The sequence below is a fragment of the Triturus cristatus genome, chromosome 5_1 (genome assembly GCF_964204655.1).
Source record: "Triturus cristatus chromosome 5_1, aTriCri1.1, whole genome shotgun sequence".
Lineage (NCBI taxonomy): Eukaryota > Metazoa > Chordata > Amphibia > Caudata > Salamandridae > Triturus > Triturus cristatus.
In genome coordinates this window covers 404,445,778-404,465,296 of record NC_140587.1, presented here as the reverse complement: position 1 = coordinate 404,465,296, position 19,519 = coordinate 404,445,778, and the positions used below count along the sequence as shown (strand labels likewise).

Here is a 19,519-nt window from a genome sequence, read left to right as displayed (position 1 = left end):
TGAAAAATGCACAAAAAGGGTATCTTCGAGATGCACCCTGAAAAACGACTAGCCTCTGGAGGGTTACCGGACTGGAACACACCAGCCTGCCCCCACAAGACATGTTTCTGGACCCCTAGGGTGGGAGCCTTCGCTCCCAGAGCCCAGAAACAAAGCCTTTCCTGGGCAGAGGTGCTCACACTTCTGCTAGGCCGGGAAGAGCCATCTGTGGCAGGGGAGCTTCAAAGGACTGTCAGCCTTTGAAATGCGACCCCCAGCCTCTCCTGCTAGCAGGAGCAGGCCCCCTTCCTGTCTCCCCTCCTTTTGAGCGGTAAGACAGGCGGGAAAAACTAGCCAGCCCAGAAGGATTGCCCACCTCTGACCCCTCAGGTGGAGGAGGCGAGGTGAAGCCCTCTCTTCAGTGCCTGCCATCTTGCAGATGGCAGGCACTCCCCAATCAGGATTAGGGATTGTGCTCACGCCCCCACGTGGGGTGAGCACACCAAGGGTGTAGTCAACCTAAGATCAGTAGCCCATTGGCTACTGACCTCAAAACCCCTAAAACGCCCCCTAAATACAGTATTTAGGGGAAAGTCCTGAACCAAGCAAGTTGACTCCCGCAACCTAAGAAAAAAAAAAAAGGATGAAAGACGACGCCCAGCGGGGGAGACTGCAGAGAACAACTGACTTGGCCCCAGCCCTACCGGCCCGTCTGCAGTTTCCGGAGATCCTGTGCCAAAAAGTGTCTTGTCCTGCAGCCAGCGACCTCCAGAACCCCGGGGAGGACTGACTGCCTTCAACAAAGACCAGATCTCCTATGAACAGCAGCTCTGTTCAAAAGAAACACCAAAGAAAGACTTCGAGCCTGCTGAGGAAAACGAAACCAGACACCGAGAACCACCACTGCACCGTCTCCTATAGTCCGAGTTCAAGTGGCCCACCAATCTCAGCAAGGTCCCCCAGCGCTCCAGTCCGTGTCCACCGTGGGTTGACCTCTCCAGGACTCCCTGACGTCACCTGCAGCCTCTGCACGGAGACCCCCCCCTCCCCCCAACTGTGAGAGGCCCAGTAAGGTGAAATCCAACATCAATAGACACCCTTTCATCCAGCCACCCTTCGCCCTGGAGAAAGGAACACGAGGTGCACCTGCATCCCTGAGCCCTCCAACTTACCTGCCCAGCTATTGGTTCCTCCCGAAAGTCTTCCTGGACTGAGCCTGCAGCTAAAAACCAAAACCAAAACCAAAAATCCCCATTGAAAACAGGGCACCCGACGCCAAAATAGCACCCTGCACCCAGCCGCCGCTGCGGGTGCAGTTTGTGTGCTAAACCGGAGTCCCCTTTGCCCTGAGCCTAACACCAGGAGCCTGGCACCCACAACCTTGTGGCCTGCTCGCCAGCAGCCACCAACCAGAGGCCCCCTATCTCTCATTGGATAACATTGGGCCTCAGCACTCTGCACCCGGCCGCCCTAGTGCCACTGACGGTCTAACAAGAGTGCATCCTTGACTCTGGTGGAACCCTTGTTCTAACCCCAGAAGCTCAACTCCAAAGGTCGATTACTTACCTGGTAACCGTTAACTTCATTTCTCTCCATAGGAACCTATTGACTGTTATTCTCAGAAAAATCTTTTACGTGTGGGGTTGATTTGTATGGAAACCTGAAAAATAACAATTGTGAAAAAATGATATTACTTACTTTTTCTCTAGGAAATGTCACAGTCTGATATCTAGGCATATCACACGGAGCAGAAAAAGTAATCTAAAAGGGATTTCAAAAGTAACTTACCTGTAATTTTCATTGCACAGTCGATACAAAGTATATGTACAGCATTTCACAGTATTGCATTACCAGTAATTCAAACCATTTCAAAGTACATTTACAATTGCATTTCAAACTGTATATTTACTGCAAAGTATTTATCAACTTACCTTGCATGCTTTTAGAAATTAAACTAACTAAAAGAATATTTTTATACAAAAACAGTTGGTCTGAAGTTCAGTCTGAGTGTGAGAAGTCATTTGCCTTGAAAAGTACCAATTTCACTTGCCTGTACCAGGCTTGCTTGGTTCTAGAAAATAAATATACCTAAATAATATTTTTTATGCAAATCAAATTGGTCGTATTTCAGTCTGAGTGTATGACATCATTTGCTGATTGAGTGTGTACAACACATGCTTAACACTGTCCTCTGATACTGCCTCACTGCTCGCCCACACTACCAAAAATAGAGTAGGGTTCTATCTAACTTTACCTCTGCCTACCTTTGGGGATCCACTGGACTCAGTGCACACTATACCTCACTTTGGTATAGTATATACAGAGCCAGCTTCTGTGAGAAAGTGCCCTCTTTCTTGCATGGTATGCCCCCACTTTCTGCTGAATTGCTGATGTACTTTGGGTGTGCCCCGGGCTCCTGCCAATCAGGTACCCAGGGTCTATGTTCCTTCCCTAAAACTGCATTGAAGCCTAAACCCAATTGGCCTCTGGCCACAGGTCAGCCCCTGGTAAATGGTACCACAGGTACCCAGGGCACTGTGACCAAGGAAGGCCTCTAAGGTCTGCAACATTTATTGTGCCACCCTTAGAGGCCCTGTGCCCCGACACACACACACTGCCTTTGCAGACTGAGTGTCTTGCTGCAGAACAAAACAAAGATTAGACATGGCACACATCCCTGTGTGCCATGCCCACAAACCACTGCCCTGGCATACATCAGCCACCCCTATAGCGGGATGCCCCATGCCAGTGGTACGGGTGCAGGAGCCCTGTACCCCTACAGTGCCCAAGTTCAATCCTGGGACGTGTACGTGCAGCGTAGCCATTAAGAGTATATGGTGCTGGGAGTTTGTCATTACGAACTCCCCAGCACCATGATGGCTACACTGAAGACTGAGAAGTTTGGTGTGAGAAGTTGGCCTGATGTATGATGTCACTAGTTCTAGTGTACACCTTATATCAGTCCAAACAACCCTTATGGTGATTGGTTGTAAAGTCAACCTTATAGACCAGCTATCCTAGTGGTAGCATGGACAAGAGCAGTCTTAGGCTAAACTCTAAATGGCATGTGAAGCAGGCTGTGATACCATATATAATCCCTTGAATACCAAATGAAAGGACACCACAACAGATATATATATAAAATAAAGTGTATTTATTCTAGTCAAACCCTCAGCACTCTTTATGAGATTCGAGGTAAGTACAACACAGTCTTATTCAAGCATACATTAAGTCACACAGGTAAGTAATACAGTTAGGCCCTAGGGGCCACGCAAACCATATACTAAAGAAGTGGTATAAGGACCACTGTCACGGAAATAGAATAGGCCTAGGGAATCGCTGGGGCTACACTACACTACCAACAGTTAGGAAGTGGGAGGCCCACGGGATTCAGGTGCAAAGTGAAAACACTCACGCGTAATGCGTAAAATCGATGGAAATAGTATAGTTCTGAAATAAGCAGTTTTAGGACACTTCTGGAGTAGCTAGAAAGTCGAGACTCGGAAACTAGACCCTAGGATAGTCACTACCCTTGTGAGCACCGAAGTACCCAAGTTACCTAGCCCACGGGCTGCGGGTGCATAGGTGTGAACTTGCGTCGGGTTTCGTCGTGGACTTCTATGGATGCCTGAAGGAAAGTTGATGACAGGCAGTCAGTGCAGAGTGTCCGGTGGACCCCAAGGCCGGGATCAAGAGGGAAGGGAACCTGCAAGCAGAGGGGACAAAGTCTGGGTCACTAGCCAGTGACCACGTGGAACCAGGAAAGAACCAGGCGATGTTGTGAAGATTGCAGGCGAAGAGGTGAAGCTTGTCGCAGCAGCCACGGGTACCAGGAGACGTCGAGGACGACCAGGACCAGGAGGCGAGCTGTCCCACGAAGGCTCTTGCTGTCGGCGGCGAAGTCGAACTAAGACTCACCAAGCCTTGGCAAGCGGAACCCACGAAGAATGGAGAACTCGCTTCTGGTGCAGACCAGGAAGGTCTGGGGTGCTTCTCTTTTGCAGAGGAGCGGGAGCCAGTCTGGAGGAGCCAAACCAGCAGTGAAGATTCAAAGGTGTGTCGTCGCAAAGGCCGCTAGCCAACGGGCAAGCAACTGGACAGACGCGGCAAGCAGGAAAATGCAGAAGGGCCCCACGCAGGACTCGTGGAGTGTGGGGGGCTGATCTTCGGTGCAGATGGTGCTTGGGGTTGGGGCTTCTCAATCCCCGGTGCACAACTTCGAGGGTACCTCAGAAGCTGAGCTGGAAGATACTCGCCACTTTTCCCAGGTAGCCGGTCCCACGTCTCTCGTCGCCTCCACGGATCTCAGCTCGGCTGTGGATGTGGATCAGGGTCGGAGAAGTCTGGAAGTCAAGGCTCTGGTCGGGCTCTGCAGTCGGTCCCTCGTAGAACTTCAGCAAAGCAAAGGGTAAGTCTCTTGATGGTGCCTGTTTGCACAGGGTAGCCACTCCTTGGCCACAAGGGAGATTCTTCAGTCTTCTTCTTTCGTCGCATGTCGAAGGTCCAGAGTTTCTGTTCAAGTTGCTGGTTCAGGATAATCTAATCTCCTGGGGCCCAGCAACCACACTTATACTAATCTGGGGGGCTGGGTTGCCTGCTAGGTCACGCCTTATGGGTGGGACCTGGGAGGGGGGTGGTTACACCCCCCTTCCCTTTGTCCAGTTTCGAACAGGACTGGGGCTGGAGTGCCCCAGCACTGGTTTGAACTGGACTATGCATGGGACACCTTGTGTGCCCCAGGCAGTGTCTCGTTTCTTTCATCCCTCCCTGCCCCAATACACTAAGGCCTGTCTGGGGTGGTGCTCGCACCTCCCAAGGCAGGAAACCTATTGTCCAAGCCTCCCGTGCCGGGATCACTCCCAGCAGCAGGAGGTCAGACTTTTGTCGTGGCAGCAGCATCCATTTTGTGATGCTGGGGCTCTGGTTAACTTTAACCGGGTAAGTAGGTTTCAACATGTCTTCTCCCTCTAGAAGGGAGGGATAATATCCTCATCCCCAGAAATGGGATGGGGGTATTATTCCACAGTGTTAGACACCTTACACGACATGTTTTGATAAAGCCAAACCATAGTTACCATAACCGTTTAAGATTATAAGGCACTTTAAGAGTATATGGTAGGCTATCATAGAACAGCTATAAGGACTTGGTTCTGAAAGCTGCAGACAGGTTCAGCTCATGCTAGAGCGCCATCTCACATGTTACCAAGCACTCTGCCTCCAGGATTGTTAAGGCCTGCCATAGGAGTGGCTGATAGATACACATGTGTCTATATATAAGATAGGTATAGGAATACTACACCTAAGCAAGGGGTGATTACACGACCTTGCCCCAGCTGAGTGATCAGCCAGTTGTGTCATAATGGAAGGCCAGGCCAGGGGTGGTATAATACATGCTGCAGCCCCTGGTAGGCCTAGGATACACCTATGCCCTCGGTACCTAAGGTACACTGTACAGGGGCCAATAAGGTGATCCTATCCAAATGGGTTATGCACTTAAAGTACATAGTATTAATTTAGAGAGAGAACAGCAGGGCTGTGGGTCTGATTAGCAGGCCCACAGCCACATCTAAGTCGAAAACCAGTAAAGCAAAAGCAAACAGTGGGGGTGAACATAGAAAGCAGACCCTACTCTCCTACATTTGGTATCAAACTTCTCATCACATTAAACCCACACTGATGCCAGTGTGGGATTTAATATAAAATGCACGACAGAGGGCATCTTAGAGATGCCCCCTGAAACTCTACCAATTCCCAGTGACCTGACTGAGTGGCTGCGCAGGCTGCCACCACCAGACATGTTTCTGGACATCTGAGTCGAGAGCTTGCTGCTCTCGGGGGCCTGAAACAATGCACATCCTGGGACGAGGTGCCAAGCCTCCTCCCTCAGGATGGGCAGGGATCATGAAGGAGAAACGTCAAAGGCATGCCGCCTTTGTGAGCTTCTCCAGACCATTTACTGCTTACAACAACTGGTCCCTTCTGGTTCTACCCCCCACTAGAGCGGGAGAACCGGTGGGAAAAACAAGTGAGGAAGAGAGGTGTGCCCAACTCTGCCAACTCCACCCCTAAGGTGGGGGAGGCGAAGGAGGCGAGGTGAAGCACAACCTCGAGTCCCTGACATCTTGAGGATGGGGGAACCCAGCCAACCAGGGACAGGCTCTTGCCCCCCTCCCACTGGAGAGTGGCAGAATAGGGGGTGTACCCACCCCAGGGAAGGGACACATTGGTCCCTGCCCTTTACCTACCTGTAATGCCCCTAAATTTAGTATTTGGGGGCACCCTGAACCTTCCTTCCTCAGATCCAGCAACCACAAGAAAAAGAAGAGAAGGACGAGAAGCCATGCAGAGCTAACAAGAGGACGACGCCCACTGACTTGGCCCCAGTCCTACAGGCATGTCTCCCCCTCGAACCTGCTCCTGCAAAACCCCTGAGTGTCCAGCAGACAGCAACCTCAAAAACCCCGGAGGACCTGCCTGCCTTCACTTTCCAAGCTGTTTCGCCCTTGAACACCGGACGTGTTTGAACTGCAGCTTCTGGTGCCAGCCAGGACCCGCGTATCCAGCCCACTCTGCACCCGCCAAACCCGACCCGAGCGAAAAAATGCGTACCTGTACCAGGCTTGCTTGGTTCTAGAAATAAAACAATATATTTTTTATACAAAAACAATTGGCCTAGAGTTCAGTTATTGAGTGTGTGAATTCATTTGCTGACTGAGTGTGTACATCAAATGCTTAAAACCCTCCTCTGATACTGCCTTACTGCTCGACCAAGCTACCACTTGGAGAGTAAGGTTCTTTCCAACTTTAACCTCTGCCAAACCTCTGGAGACCTTTGGACTCTATACACACTGTACCTCACTTTAGTGCAGTATATATAGAGCCAGTTTCTTACAGCTTCCTACACACTCTGCTTGCAGATAGGTGTTCGAGGCCCTTTTCCACCCGCAGGCTCCTGCCTAAGCATCATCCCTGGTGGTCCAGTGGGAGAGCCTTGCTCTTCTGATGGTCCGCTCTTCCAGCCTTCACTAAGTTTTCTGCCTTTATCTGTCTGCCTTGTTTGTGCAGTTTTGTGCCTGTTTGTCTCTTCGTGCCTTTTCTGTAGGTATTGTGCCTTTTCTGTGCCCATTTTTCTTTGTGCCGGTTTTCCTCTGTTTTTCTCCTGTTGCCTCTTTTGCTCCCCTTCCCGCTGGTGCTGCACCGATGCCTCCTCCCCCTCTGCCGATTCCCGCTCCAGTCTTCCAGCTGCGCCCACACCTGACCCCTACTTAATGGCAGCCACTGAGCGGCCGTGCCACTGGTGCGCCAAAGGTAACCCCATCTGCCGCGTCCAGCGGCAGGGACCCCGGTCCTCTTACCTGCCACCACTATGTCGCAGCTGCCCTCCACGCACCCAACCCCGAAAGAAACAACAACTGCCAGCTGCCGGCACCACCACCACCAATGGCCAGTCCTCCTGCCGACACTGCCGCCGCACTTTCACCCCCCTCTGGACCCCCACGACTATTGCCCACCCACCGGAAACCATCACACACAAACCCCTGAGCTGCAACCTCCTCAACGTACGCTCCTTGCACACACACACGTAGTAGAAATCTGGGACCTCCTCGGTACCCTGGCACCTGACGAGCTTTCCTCACAGAAACCTGGACCAACGGCACCTCTGCCCCCAACATCGCAACCGCCATCCCCGAAGGATTCAAGATCCAGAAGAAGGACCGCCTCAAGAACCCTGGAGGACTTGCCATCGTACACAAAAGCGCCCTGCGATTCACTACAGCCTGCACGAACGACTCCTCGTCCCCCATTAAACACCCCCACCCCCACTTCCAGATCCAGAACAAACCCCAGAACGACCCTACACGGTACCACCCTCGCCTACAGACCTCCCGGACCGAGCACCATGTTCACCGCAACCATCTCAGATCATCGCGCCCCGCGCCATCGCCTACATGGACTATGTACTGCTCAGAGACCTGAACTTCCACCTCGATAACCACAGCGACCCCAAATCCACCGCCCTCCTGGACAACCTCCCCAACATCTGACTGAAACAGCTTGTCACCACCCCGCCCAAAAGGCAGGACACCCTCCGCTTCAGCAAAACCACGCAATCCCTCTGGACGGACCACAACTGCGTATATTTCTCCACCTCCAAACCCACCGCACACATACCTACAACTCATCCCCCTCGCAGGAACTTGAGCAAGGTCACCGGAGACCACCTCAACCGCGCTTCCACACCCGCCACGATCGATGCCAACTCTGCAGCCAACAAATTCCACAGATGGATCACCGATTGCGCCGACACGCTTACCCCACTCCGGAACTCCGACTGACAAGGCCCCACAAAAGAGACCTGATTTACCACTGACCTCAGAGAATCCAGACGCAAATGCAGACAACTCGAGAAAGCATGGAGAAACAGCACGCACCACCTACAAAACACCACCAACGCATAAGATCCACAAAGAGGAACTTCAACCAGCACAGAATCCTCACCAACTCCCGCAACTCGAAGGAACTCTTCAGCATCATATAAGAATTCACCAAAAACACCCAGCGAAGCCTCAGACGCCCCCCTCTGCCACCAAGGACCTCTGCAACAAACTCGTCTCCTACTTCCATCACAAGATCAAGTCCCTCTACAACAACTTCAATGAACAGAAACAAGGCACTGACACCACACCTATCTCCAGCAACGCCAGCCAACCTACCATCATTACCTAGACCAGTCACCAAAAGAAGACACTACAAACTATAACGCACCATCAACTCCACCTTCGAAACAGGCACCTTCCCTGACAACTAGAAATGAGCCGAAGTCAAGCCCCGCCTCAAGAAGCCCTCCACAGACCCAACGGGCCTTAAGAACTACAGACCCATCGCTCTCCTCCCCTTCGCAGCCAGAGTCACTGAGAAGATAGTCAACATCCAGCTCACGAGCTTCACAGAAGCTAACTGGATCCTCGACTCCTCCCAATCCAGATTCCGCAGCAACCACAGCACCGAGACCGCCCTCCTAGCCACAACAGATGCCATCCGCACTCTCCTCGACCAGGGCCACACAGACACCCTCATCCTACTAGACCTTTCTGCAGCCTTCCAAACCGTCTCCCACCGCACTCTCACCGCCAGACTCCATGAAGCCAGCATTCAGGGAACTGCCCTAGACTTGATCCGCTCATTCCTCACTGGCCAAACCCAAAGACTCAGACTCCCACCCTACCTCTCAGAAACCACAGAGATCAGCTGCGAGTACCCCAAGGATCATTGCTCAGCCCCACACTCTTCAACATCTACATGCCCGCCATCGTCAGAAAGCATGGACCCCGCATAGTATCCTACGCCGATGACACCCAACTCCTCCACTCCCTCACCAAGGAACCGACCACCAGAAGAAAGGAAGAAATGAAAGTCTTCGCTTCCTGTATAAGCAGCAGCTGCCTGAAAATCAACTCGGAGAAAACAGAAATCCTCGTCCTCTGATTCACCCCCTCCGCATGGGACAACACCTGGTGGCCCACCGCACTCTCCAACCCCCCACACCCATGGATCATTTTTTTTTTTTTTAAACAAATTTTATTAGTTCATTGAACAAAATGCAATCAATCCCTGTCCCCCATAGTCCGCCCCCCAGCCAAATCAGGACATCTTGCAATAACCATCCCAGCACATAAGCTACATCTGTACAGCATTCACCCCAATAATGTCCGTTCTACTAGGTAGTGCATCCACAGGAGTAATCCACCATGAGTGTGCGAGATAGCCAAAATACCCCCCACCCGATCCCCCAACATCCCCCCCAACGAGCCCCTCCTCCCTACCCACCCACCCAAGCATGTCGCCAGTACCTATCAGAAGTACATGTACATCAAAATCGCAGTCATCACCCGTCGAGTCCGCCTCTCGGGAATCCCAACAGAGAGTCCCACACCCAATGATCATGCCCGCAAACTCAGCATCATATTTAACTCCACCCTCACCATGACCCGACAGATCAACACCGTCTCCTCCACGTGCTTCAACATCGTCCGCATCCTCCACAAGACCTTCAAATGGCTTCACCCCCCCCCCCCCCCCCCCGACTCCAAAAATGCCCTCACCCACCCAGCAGACTGGAGAACCCAAACACCCTCTAGGCCGGTGTAAGAAAGTGGCACTGTATATACTGTTCCCAAATAGGTACAGTGTGCACAGAGTCCACAGTCCCCAGGGGTTTGGCAGAGGCTAAAGTTAGAAAAAAAGTTTTCCCTTTGGTCAAAGTGAATTATGTATCATTCACACATCAGTAATATCCAGTCAACCAAAACTCAGCAATGCTCACTATGAACGTATTAAAGCACTTCTAAAACCAATTTATACAAAACATCTTTTTAATCATGAAAACCTGTCTAATTATACAATTTATATCATGACAAGGAAATGTTAAAAACACATACTACAAAAGACACAGTTCTCAATGAATGTAATATCCCTGAAGGAGAACAAACAGACAAACTGTCATGTACACGTTAATCCGGATCCATTGTATACAGCAGATAGCATGGGTCTTAGTTACCTGTCTCTTTTAAACTGCTGAATTGTCCAAATTTAACGACAAAGCTGGGTGTCGACGCGTTTCAGTGGTATGTTCTCAATTGAACCACCTTCATCAGGACAAGTAAAGATATTTTCTCCTTAAGAATGGTGTGAGAAAGTGGCTCTGTATATACTGTTCCCAAATAGATACAGTGTGTACTGAGTCCACAGTCCTCAGAGGTTTGGCAGAGGTTAAAGTTAGATATAACCTTACTCTCTAAAGTGGTAGCTTGGTCGAGCAGTAAGGCAGTATCAGAGGACAGTGTAAAGCATTTGTTGTAAACGCTCAGTCAGCAAATGGTCTCACACACTCAATAACTGAACTCTAGCCCAATGGTTTGTATATAAAAATATATAGTAGTTTTATTGTAGAGCCAACAATAGGTATCAAAATATACTTTCTCAGAATGATATGCTTTTGTTAAATACTTTTCAATAGTCAATAGACTTTTGAATGCAATGGATACAGTTGTTGCAATAGGCAACACAATTTCAAACACAATATTGCATTGAGCTCAATGGGAATTTCTAGTTAAATGCAATTGATTACTTTTTGGATTACTTTTCCTACCACAGGACCGGATCCTAGATTCAGTCCTGGGACATCTCCTGTAAACAGTTGAGTAAAAACGTTTTGGTTACAGTTGTGATTTTTAAGGAATATTATTGTATTTTAAAAGTTGACACTTTGAAACTTTTTCACATAGAATCCCCAATGTTATCCTACGGGAAGAAATTCACTTATCAGGTAAGTAGGGTTATCGTTACTTGTTCTAACTCCGGGTTGGAGCCTGGATCCAGCACTGGTGCATCTCCTGTAAACAGTTGAAAGAATGTGTTTTTGTTATACAGGCGATTTTTAGCAAATATTTGTAATTTTCAAAAATCGACACTTAGAAGAATATCTGGAAAAAATCAGGCAATGTTATCCTATGGAAGAAAAGTGAGCTTTTGGGTAAGTACTCGACTGGCAGAGTTAAGGTTCTGGGCATAGACTCAGGGGTCTACCAGGGTCAGGTAAGTACAGTTGTTACACCGTCAGCGGCACAGGGGCAGCCGGGTGCAGAGAGAGTTAGGCCCAATGTTATCCTATGGCGGGAAGGGGGCCTTTGGTTGGTGGCTGCTGGCTAGCAGACCACACGGCTGTGGAAGCTGGGCTCCTGGTCACTTGCTCATGGCAAATGGGGAAGTAGATTAGGACAGAGGTGCACTGCGAGGGGCACTCGGGCAGCTGGGTGCAGGGTGCTCTTGAGCCGTCGGGTGCTCAATGGATTTCAATGGAGAAGCTCAGTGACGAACAAAGGCTGCAAGCTCGGGGACAAAGATTCTTCAGGTGTGACCACCACTTCGAGAGGTAAGTTGGTTAGTTGGAGGATAGGTAGGCACCCAGGAGTAGGGCACAGGGGGCCACAGGAGGTGCCTTTTGGCATCGGGAAATCTTACCCTCTGCTGGTCGCGGATGGAGGGGTCCCTGGTTCTGAGGCTGCAGGCATCGTCAGGAGCGTCGAGGTGGGTCCTTGGGTGTTGGATTCGGGGTCACAGTCGCCAGGGGGACGTCCTCGTGCTCTTTGTTCACTCCGGCACAGGCCAGGCTTGACGGGTTCAGAGTGTGCAGGGTTTGCGGTTCCTGGCTGATGCCAGGGGCTTGTTACTTGCTTTGAGCAGTACCACTGCTCATGGAGTCCCAGGTAGTTAGAGTCACGAGGCAGTCAGGTCCTCTGGGTTTTTTTTGAGGTTGCTGACCACTGGAGATGCCGGGATTTAGCAGGAGCAGGTTCGCGGATCGACAGGCCTGTTGGACTGGGGCCAATTCAGTTGGTGTCTTCCTCTTGTTAGCAGCTGCACGGCAGATCATCTTGTTTCTTGATCTTCTTTTGGAATCTGGAACTGAGGAAGGAAGATTCAGGATGCCCCTAAATAATAAATTTAGGGGCGTTACAGGTAGGTAAAGGGCAGGGACCAATGGGTCCCTTCCCTGTGGTGGGTACACCCCCTTTCCTGCCACTCTCCTGTGGGAGGGGGCAGTAGCCTAGTCCCGATTGGGCAGGGCTTCTCATCTTCAAGATGGTGAGAGCCGGGAGAGGTGCTTCACCTCGCCTCCCCCACCTGAGGGGTGGGGTTGGCAGAGGCTGGCACACCCCCTTTCCTCCCTTGGGGTTTCCGGCCAGTCTTCCCACCAGAGTGGGGGTCAGAACCAGTGGAGGCAGTTGCTGAGTACAGCAAGTGGCCTGGAGAAGCTCACAAAGGCAGCATGCCTTTGAAGCTTCCCCTGCCCATCCTGGGGGAGGAGACCTAGCACCTCGCCCAGGATGTGCATTGTTGCAGGCCCAGGAGAGCAGATGGCTCTCTACCCAGGGGTCCAGCAACATGTCTGCTGTGTGGCAGTCTAGGCAGCCCCTCAGACAAGACGTGGATTGTAGGTTAGGTTCAGGGGGCATCTTTAAGATGCCCTCTGTCGTGCATCTTACATTAAATCCCACACTGGCATCAGTGCGGGTTTAATGTGCTGAGAAGTTTGATACCAAACATCTCAGTCTTCAGTGTTGCCATCATGGTGCTGTGGAGCTCGTGTTGACGACCTCCCAGCACCATATACTCTTAATGGCAGCACTGCACTTACAGTGCCCAGGAATGGACCTAGGTACTGTAGGGGCACAGGGCTCATGCACCTGTGCCCACACCACTGGCATAGGGCACCCAGCTAGAGGGGTGGCTGAGGTATGCCAGGGCAGTATGAGTTGTGGGCATGGCACACAGGGATGTGTGCCATGTCTACTCTCTGTTTTGTTCTGCACCAAGACACTCAGCCTGCAAAGGCAATGTGTGGGTGTCAGGGTACAGGGCCTCTAAGGGTGGCACAATAAGTGCTACAACCCTTAGGGCAGTGGTCTTCAAACTTTTTGATGCCGAGACCCCCCATCAACATTTTTTAGGCATAAGGACCCAACAAAAATTTCTAAAACCTGGTACTCTGTATCATTGACAACCATAAATGTTTACCAGAGAAACGGTCAATCTGTGGTTGCACCTCCTTAGTACCAGTTTATCACCCAAATATAGCAATAAGCAACAAAAAGGTGACCAGCACAGCTCTACAAATGGCCTTCTACTAAGCGTCAACACCTGTTGCTGCTTGTTATTAACTTTTGAACCTTTTGAATAAATACGTTTTTTTTGGTTAAAATCCGCAGATTATGTGGCAGATGATGGATTATATGGCAAATGCGACAAATCTATAATCATGCTAAAATCTCTGCGGCCTCACAATCACATAATTCCAGTGGCCCTTGGTATAATAGCTGTAATGCATGGGCTGCAACTTTATTGCACGGCATTAGAGGAAAAGCATATTATATTTCATGGGATGCTGACAGCTTGGCATTTACAGCTGCATGTAACCGGAGGTGGCTGAACATCATTCATCATATTTAAAACATACATATATTTTTTAGGTCTTTCACCATCCGGTAGCTACATATAAAATAACAGGCAGCTTCAATGAATAATAGATACATTTAAAAAAATTGTTACTCAGTGGGAAATGCCTTTATTTTATACTTGCATTGCACACAGTACAAGATAGACTGCTACAAAATATTTTATGATAAAATTGTGCTTCCAAAATATATGGGCTGCTTTCAAAATATAGGGGCTTATTTATAAGCCCCTTGCGATGAATAATTTTTTATGACGCTCTGGTTTCGCAGACCCATATCTGAGGCCACGCAAAGTCATTTTGTGTGGCATTTCATGGAATCCTACATATGGTGTAAGGCAACGCTGCGCAAGTTGATGTGATGCCTTACACTGCGTCAGGGGGGTGGGGGCGTTCCATGGGCGTTGCGGTGGGTTTTCCCATGGGTTTTGACACATTCCCAGATTTACAAGCATCTGTACACCTGAGGATGCATCAAAACTGTACACTGCCCCCGGAGATGCGTAATGAGGAGAAATATCTATTTCTCCTCAATTGTTTCCTCTTTCTTTGTGTGGCACACATAGAAAGAGGAAAAAGCCTCCATGAGTTTTTTTTTGCGCAGAAAGGCAAAAACAATCCTGCAAACAATGCAGACACCCTTGCACCATGGTGCAAGGCTACCTGCGTTGGCGCTAGGCACCAAATTGTGTGCAGCCGGAAAGGAATGCACTGTATTTTATAAATACAGTCCAATTCTGCCCTTTTGAATTGGCATAGGGCAGCGCAGCAAAAATACTTGCGGAGCTGCCCTACACCATTTCATTGTAAATGAGGCCCATAGATTTTAGTAACATCTAGACCCTATGTAATGCATTTTTTTTAACATAACTGTCCCTTCAACACATTCTCAGGGATAGTAAAAGCTATCTAAATACAATGACAATTAAAAGCAAGCACTTCTCAGCTCAGTTAACTCTGTGCACCACCACTCAAAAAGTTTCACATGATTCAATAAATGAACTTCAACAGCACTCTCCTTTCCTGAGAAATCAAAGCCTGGCAGACAGTTAAACACACCTTTCTGCAAGTGTATTGCTGGCCTGAAAGAAATGCAAATGTGCACAAGGAGTTAATCTGCAAATGTAAAGGATTTGCAGATTAACTCGTTGTGCACATTTGCATTTCTTTCAGGCCAGCAGCACACTGGCAGAAAGGTGAGTTTAACTGTCTGCCTGGTTTCTGTTTCCCAGCATGGCAGAGTCCCTGAATACCGCTCCAGGGAAGGCATTTTAACAACCCTGTCTGGAACGTTTTCTCTTAGCAAAGGAAGAGCGCGACCCCCTTCCCATGACTCCACGGCCCCCCTGGGGGTCGCGCCCCACAGATTGAAGACCTCTGCCTTAGGGGCATTCTCTGGTCACAGAGCCCTGGGTACCTATGGTACCATTTACCAGGGGCTGACCTGTGGTCAGAGATGCCAATTGGGTTTAGGCTGTCATGCAGTTGTAGGGAGGGAACACAGGCCCTGGATACCTGATTGGCAGGAGCCCAGGGCACACTCAGTCAAAGTACATAAGCAATTCAGCAAAAAGTAGGGACATACCATGCAAGAAAGATGGCACTTTCTCACAGCAGGGAACAACAAATCCCTACTCCACAAACTCCAGACCAAACTTCAGACCATCCAGAACACTGCCGCCAGACTCGCCCTTGCATCTCACAACAAGATCACATCACCCAGCACCTACTAGACCTTCAATTGCTCCCCGTCGAAAAGAGAGTAACCTTCAAGCTGCTCACGCACACCTACAAATCTCTCCACAACTCCGGACCCCAATATCTCAACGAAAGAATCTCCTTCTATGCATCCATGAGAATCCTACGCTCCGCCATGCTCGCCCTGGCTGAAACCCCACCCATCCACAGAGCCAGATCAGGAGGAAGAGCCTACTCATCGCGACCAAGACCTGCAACAAACTCCCCCCTCAGCATCAGACGATACACCACTCTGCAAGCATTCAGGAAGAGCCTCAACACCTGGCTCTTTGGATGATACGGAGCTGCATGAACCCCCCTCATCCCCCTAATTTCCCCTACCGTGTCAAGACACTCACGGGTGAGCAGCACGCTTCACAAATACCTGATTGACTGATTGCTATATTTGACGTGGCCACTTTGGTGCCGCGAGACTCCGTGCCACACTGGAAACCTTGTACTTCTTTGTAATCAGCAGAGCAAGCGGTATTGGTAGAAACACATTAGCAAATGTCCTGTGCCAGCTTATTGACAGTGCATTCCCCTCTGTCAGAAAATGGTAATGGCTCGCTGGAAAGGACTCAATAAGTATACAAAACAGTGATGGATGGAATGCTTGAATTAGTTTCAGCCACCGGTAATTACTCGGGCCCACCATGCCAGCTCAGTTTGGAGCCAGCTATATGCAAATCATTCTTGACCCTGCTCCAATAGGAACAGTCCAGGCCGTACTGCCAAGCAAGGTGCTCTCTGAACCGGAACACAAGCAATCCAGGATAGGTTTTGCCCTAGTTGCAGACTGGTCTACTTCAGGGCCAAACATCTAGGTTGCCAGCATGTATTTTAGTTATGAAAACTGAAATGAGCAGCAGGGCACATCTGTGTAGTACAGTTCCAGTGGAAACTAATTACTGTGTCAGCTAAACCTAGAGCAGAGTTTAGACAAGAATTACTGATGTATCACTGATCTGGTTGTTTTTTATATTCCTCAGGAAGGTGCTTAATAAGATCTTCTATATCATCCCACTATAGTTGGGCATATCTATTTAAGAGTGTTTAAGTTTGCTATCTGCCACTGTGAGGCTCCTACTCATCCTATAGATTCTTACTGTCCTTGTCTGGCATAGGCTCTAGCATTGCAAGGGATTACAAGCTTTTCTTCATTAGAAATACTGTGAGTGAATCAGGGTCTACTTGAGTTATAATATATTTTGGAGCTTGAGTTGATGGCTTCAATCTTTTATGTCTCAATGTGTGTTATTACCACCACGATTGCAAGTCTATTTACCACCTCCTTACTGGTTTGCAAGGTCCAGGAAAGAGACAATTGCCTCATGCCCTGATAAGACCATTGTGACTAACTGGGAGGGTTGAAATGTCAACTAAACAGAATGATTGTGTACTGTGAACTGTCTCTTGAGGGAAAAAATGTGTTGATCTGAAACTCGATGGAATGTACAGCCCGGTTTGATTAGAATCCATGAGTATCACCTAGTATTTATGTTCAGATCACTTTCACCTTAAGCACTATGCCATCATCACTTGCGGATTTGTACATACTTTGTGGAGAATACAACTAATCTTTAGTAATACCCACAGAACATTTGCTCATTTCTTATAATTTACCATTGTTCTATTTTGGGCATAAAGGGTTCAGACCTTCTGATATTTTATTACTGTACCTCGGGCCATGAGGTGACTGGCAATGGGCACAGCATGACTAGTCGAGGGTCACATTTGTTTTCGTAACTCTGGGAATATTCCCCAAAACCTCTGCACCGTAGAGGTCCATCCAGCTCCTATATAACTGGATCCCACGCCTACTCTTATGAGGTAAATTTACAGACTACAATGACAAAAATGAGAACTCTATATGCACCAAACATGCAATTAAAACCGCAAAAATAAGAAGAGATGCTTAAAGACTGCAATATTTGAAGGACTACAATGCAGACAAATTTCAGAAATGGCTGCTTAAATATATCCTACTAGGGGTACTGTCTCAGTCGTTCCCCATGTGTAGAGGCACCAGACAAGGCTGTCCCCTGTCTCCATTACTCTTTGCTCTGGCAATTGAACACTTAGCATGCCTCATTTGATGTGACGCCCGTATACAGGAATCGCCCCAGTAGGGGGCACTGAACAGTGCATAGCTCTTTAGGCAGATTATCTCTTACTGTTTCTTGGTGATACCCAGTGTAGGAAAGTGCCTCTGTTGACATGGTTAGCCCCCACTTTTTGCATGGTGTATGATGTGATTTCGAACTGTAAGTGCACTGGGTCATTGCTAACCAGGTTCCCAGTGCCAGATCTCTTTCCCAAAACTGAACCACGATTGACACCACTTCAGTAACCGCTGTAAGTTCCAATTAAATGGTACCCCTTAGTACCTAGGGCACTGGTACTGAGATGGGGTCCACTAGGGCTGCAGCACTAGTTGTGCCACCCTAAGGACCCCTCACTAAGACCATTCACACTGCCATTCCCAGCTGTTTCTTGGTGCAGAGAAAACCGAAAAATCGGCATGGCACACAGCCCTATATGCCATAACCCCACATACTGCATGAGGTATAGCTAAGTCACTCCTACTGCAGACCTTACAGCCCTAAGGCAGGCTGCACTATATCCCATGTGTGGACATATCTGCAAGAGCAGATATGACCCTGCAATATCAAGTCCATTCTTACTTGATATTGCAGGGTCATATCTGCTCTACAGAGTGCATGGGCCGGAAACTTGCTATTGAGAGTTTCCTACCTCCATGATGTCTACACTGTACATCAAGATGTTTGGTACCTAACATCTCTTTTTAATAAATCCTGACTGATGCCAGTGAAGATATGTTAATAAATGCACACAGGGGACACCTTAAAGGGTCCCCTGAAAGCCTACCAAGCACTGGTGGGGGTTGGTCCAGAACTAATCTTAGCCGGCCTGACACAAATACACATATTCTGACCTCAAGGGGTGAGCGCCAGCGTTCAGTGTGCAGGAACAAAGCCTGCTCTGGGCTGACATGCTTCACAGCACCTCCAAGCCAAGATGGCTTTCCTGAGCAGGAAGCTTCAAAGGCAAGGCTGCCTTTCAAACGCGACCCAGGCATCTACAGAAAGTGGAGGATGCCAACACCCCTTACCTGATCCCCATTTTGGCCGGAGGACAGGCGGGAAAGTTAGTTAAATTAGAAGGAGTGCCCACATTCAGCCAGCACCAACCCTAAAGTGGGACAGGTGATGTAGACACAACTTTTCCAATTCCTCCATCTTGAGATTGCAGAAATTAGCCTGTCAGGGTGAACCCAATGATTAAGCATGCCACTTCTAGAGTGAGGTTTATATATAAAAGAGGCTTTTTCCTCTATCAAACTCTTAAGAGTGGTGTAGTATAGAATTGTCTCTCTCCCTTCACTCGGTGTTATTTACAAGGGGGGGACACTATTCAAGTCAAGAGTATTTAAATGGGAGTTTGTATCCCCTTTTCTTTCAGTCTTGAAAGGATCTCTCTACCCTCTTGGGGTTCTGGAGAGTCCCACCAGACCCAATTTTGTTAAAAGTACTACCTGTCTCCCCCTTTAACGCCCCTAAATTCAGTATTTAGGTAGCATCCCTCCACCTTGCAACTTAGATTTGACGGATACAAATATGATATGGACCAAGAAGAGCTGCTGCCCGAGAACTGAAGCCCTGCTGCAGAGAAAATGGCACCAAGCTCTGGCTGCTGCCTTAAGGAATCGACAATCGTGCTGACGTCTAGTCCTACATCTGAGTTCTCTGCGAACCCTGAAGCTCC

At 49.0% G+C, this 19,519-nt stretch overlaps 1 protein-coding gene across 15 annotated transcripts in view; it reads right to left on the bottom strand.

Annotated features, from left to right (window-relative positions):
• Positions 1–19,519, bottom strand: part of UBR5 (ubiquitin protein ligase E3 component n-recognin 5) — a 2,036,132-nt gene that overhangs the window by 1,277,521 nt on the left and 739,092 nt on the right. The window lies entirely within an intron of this gene.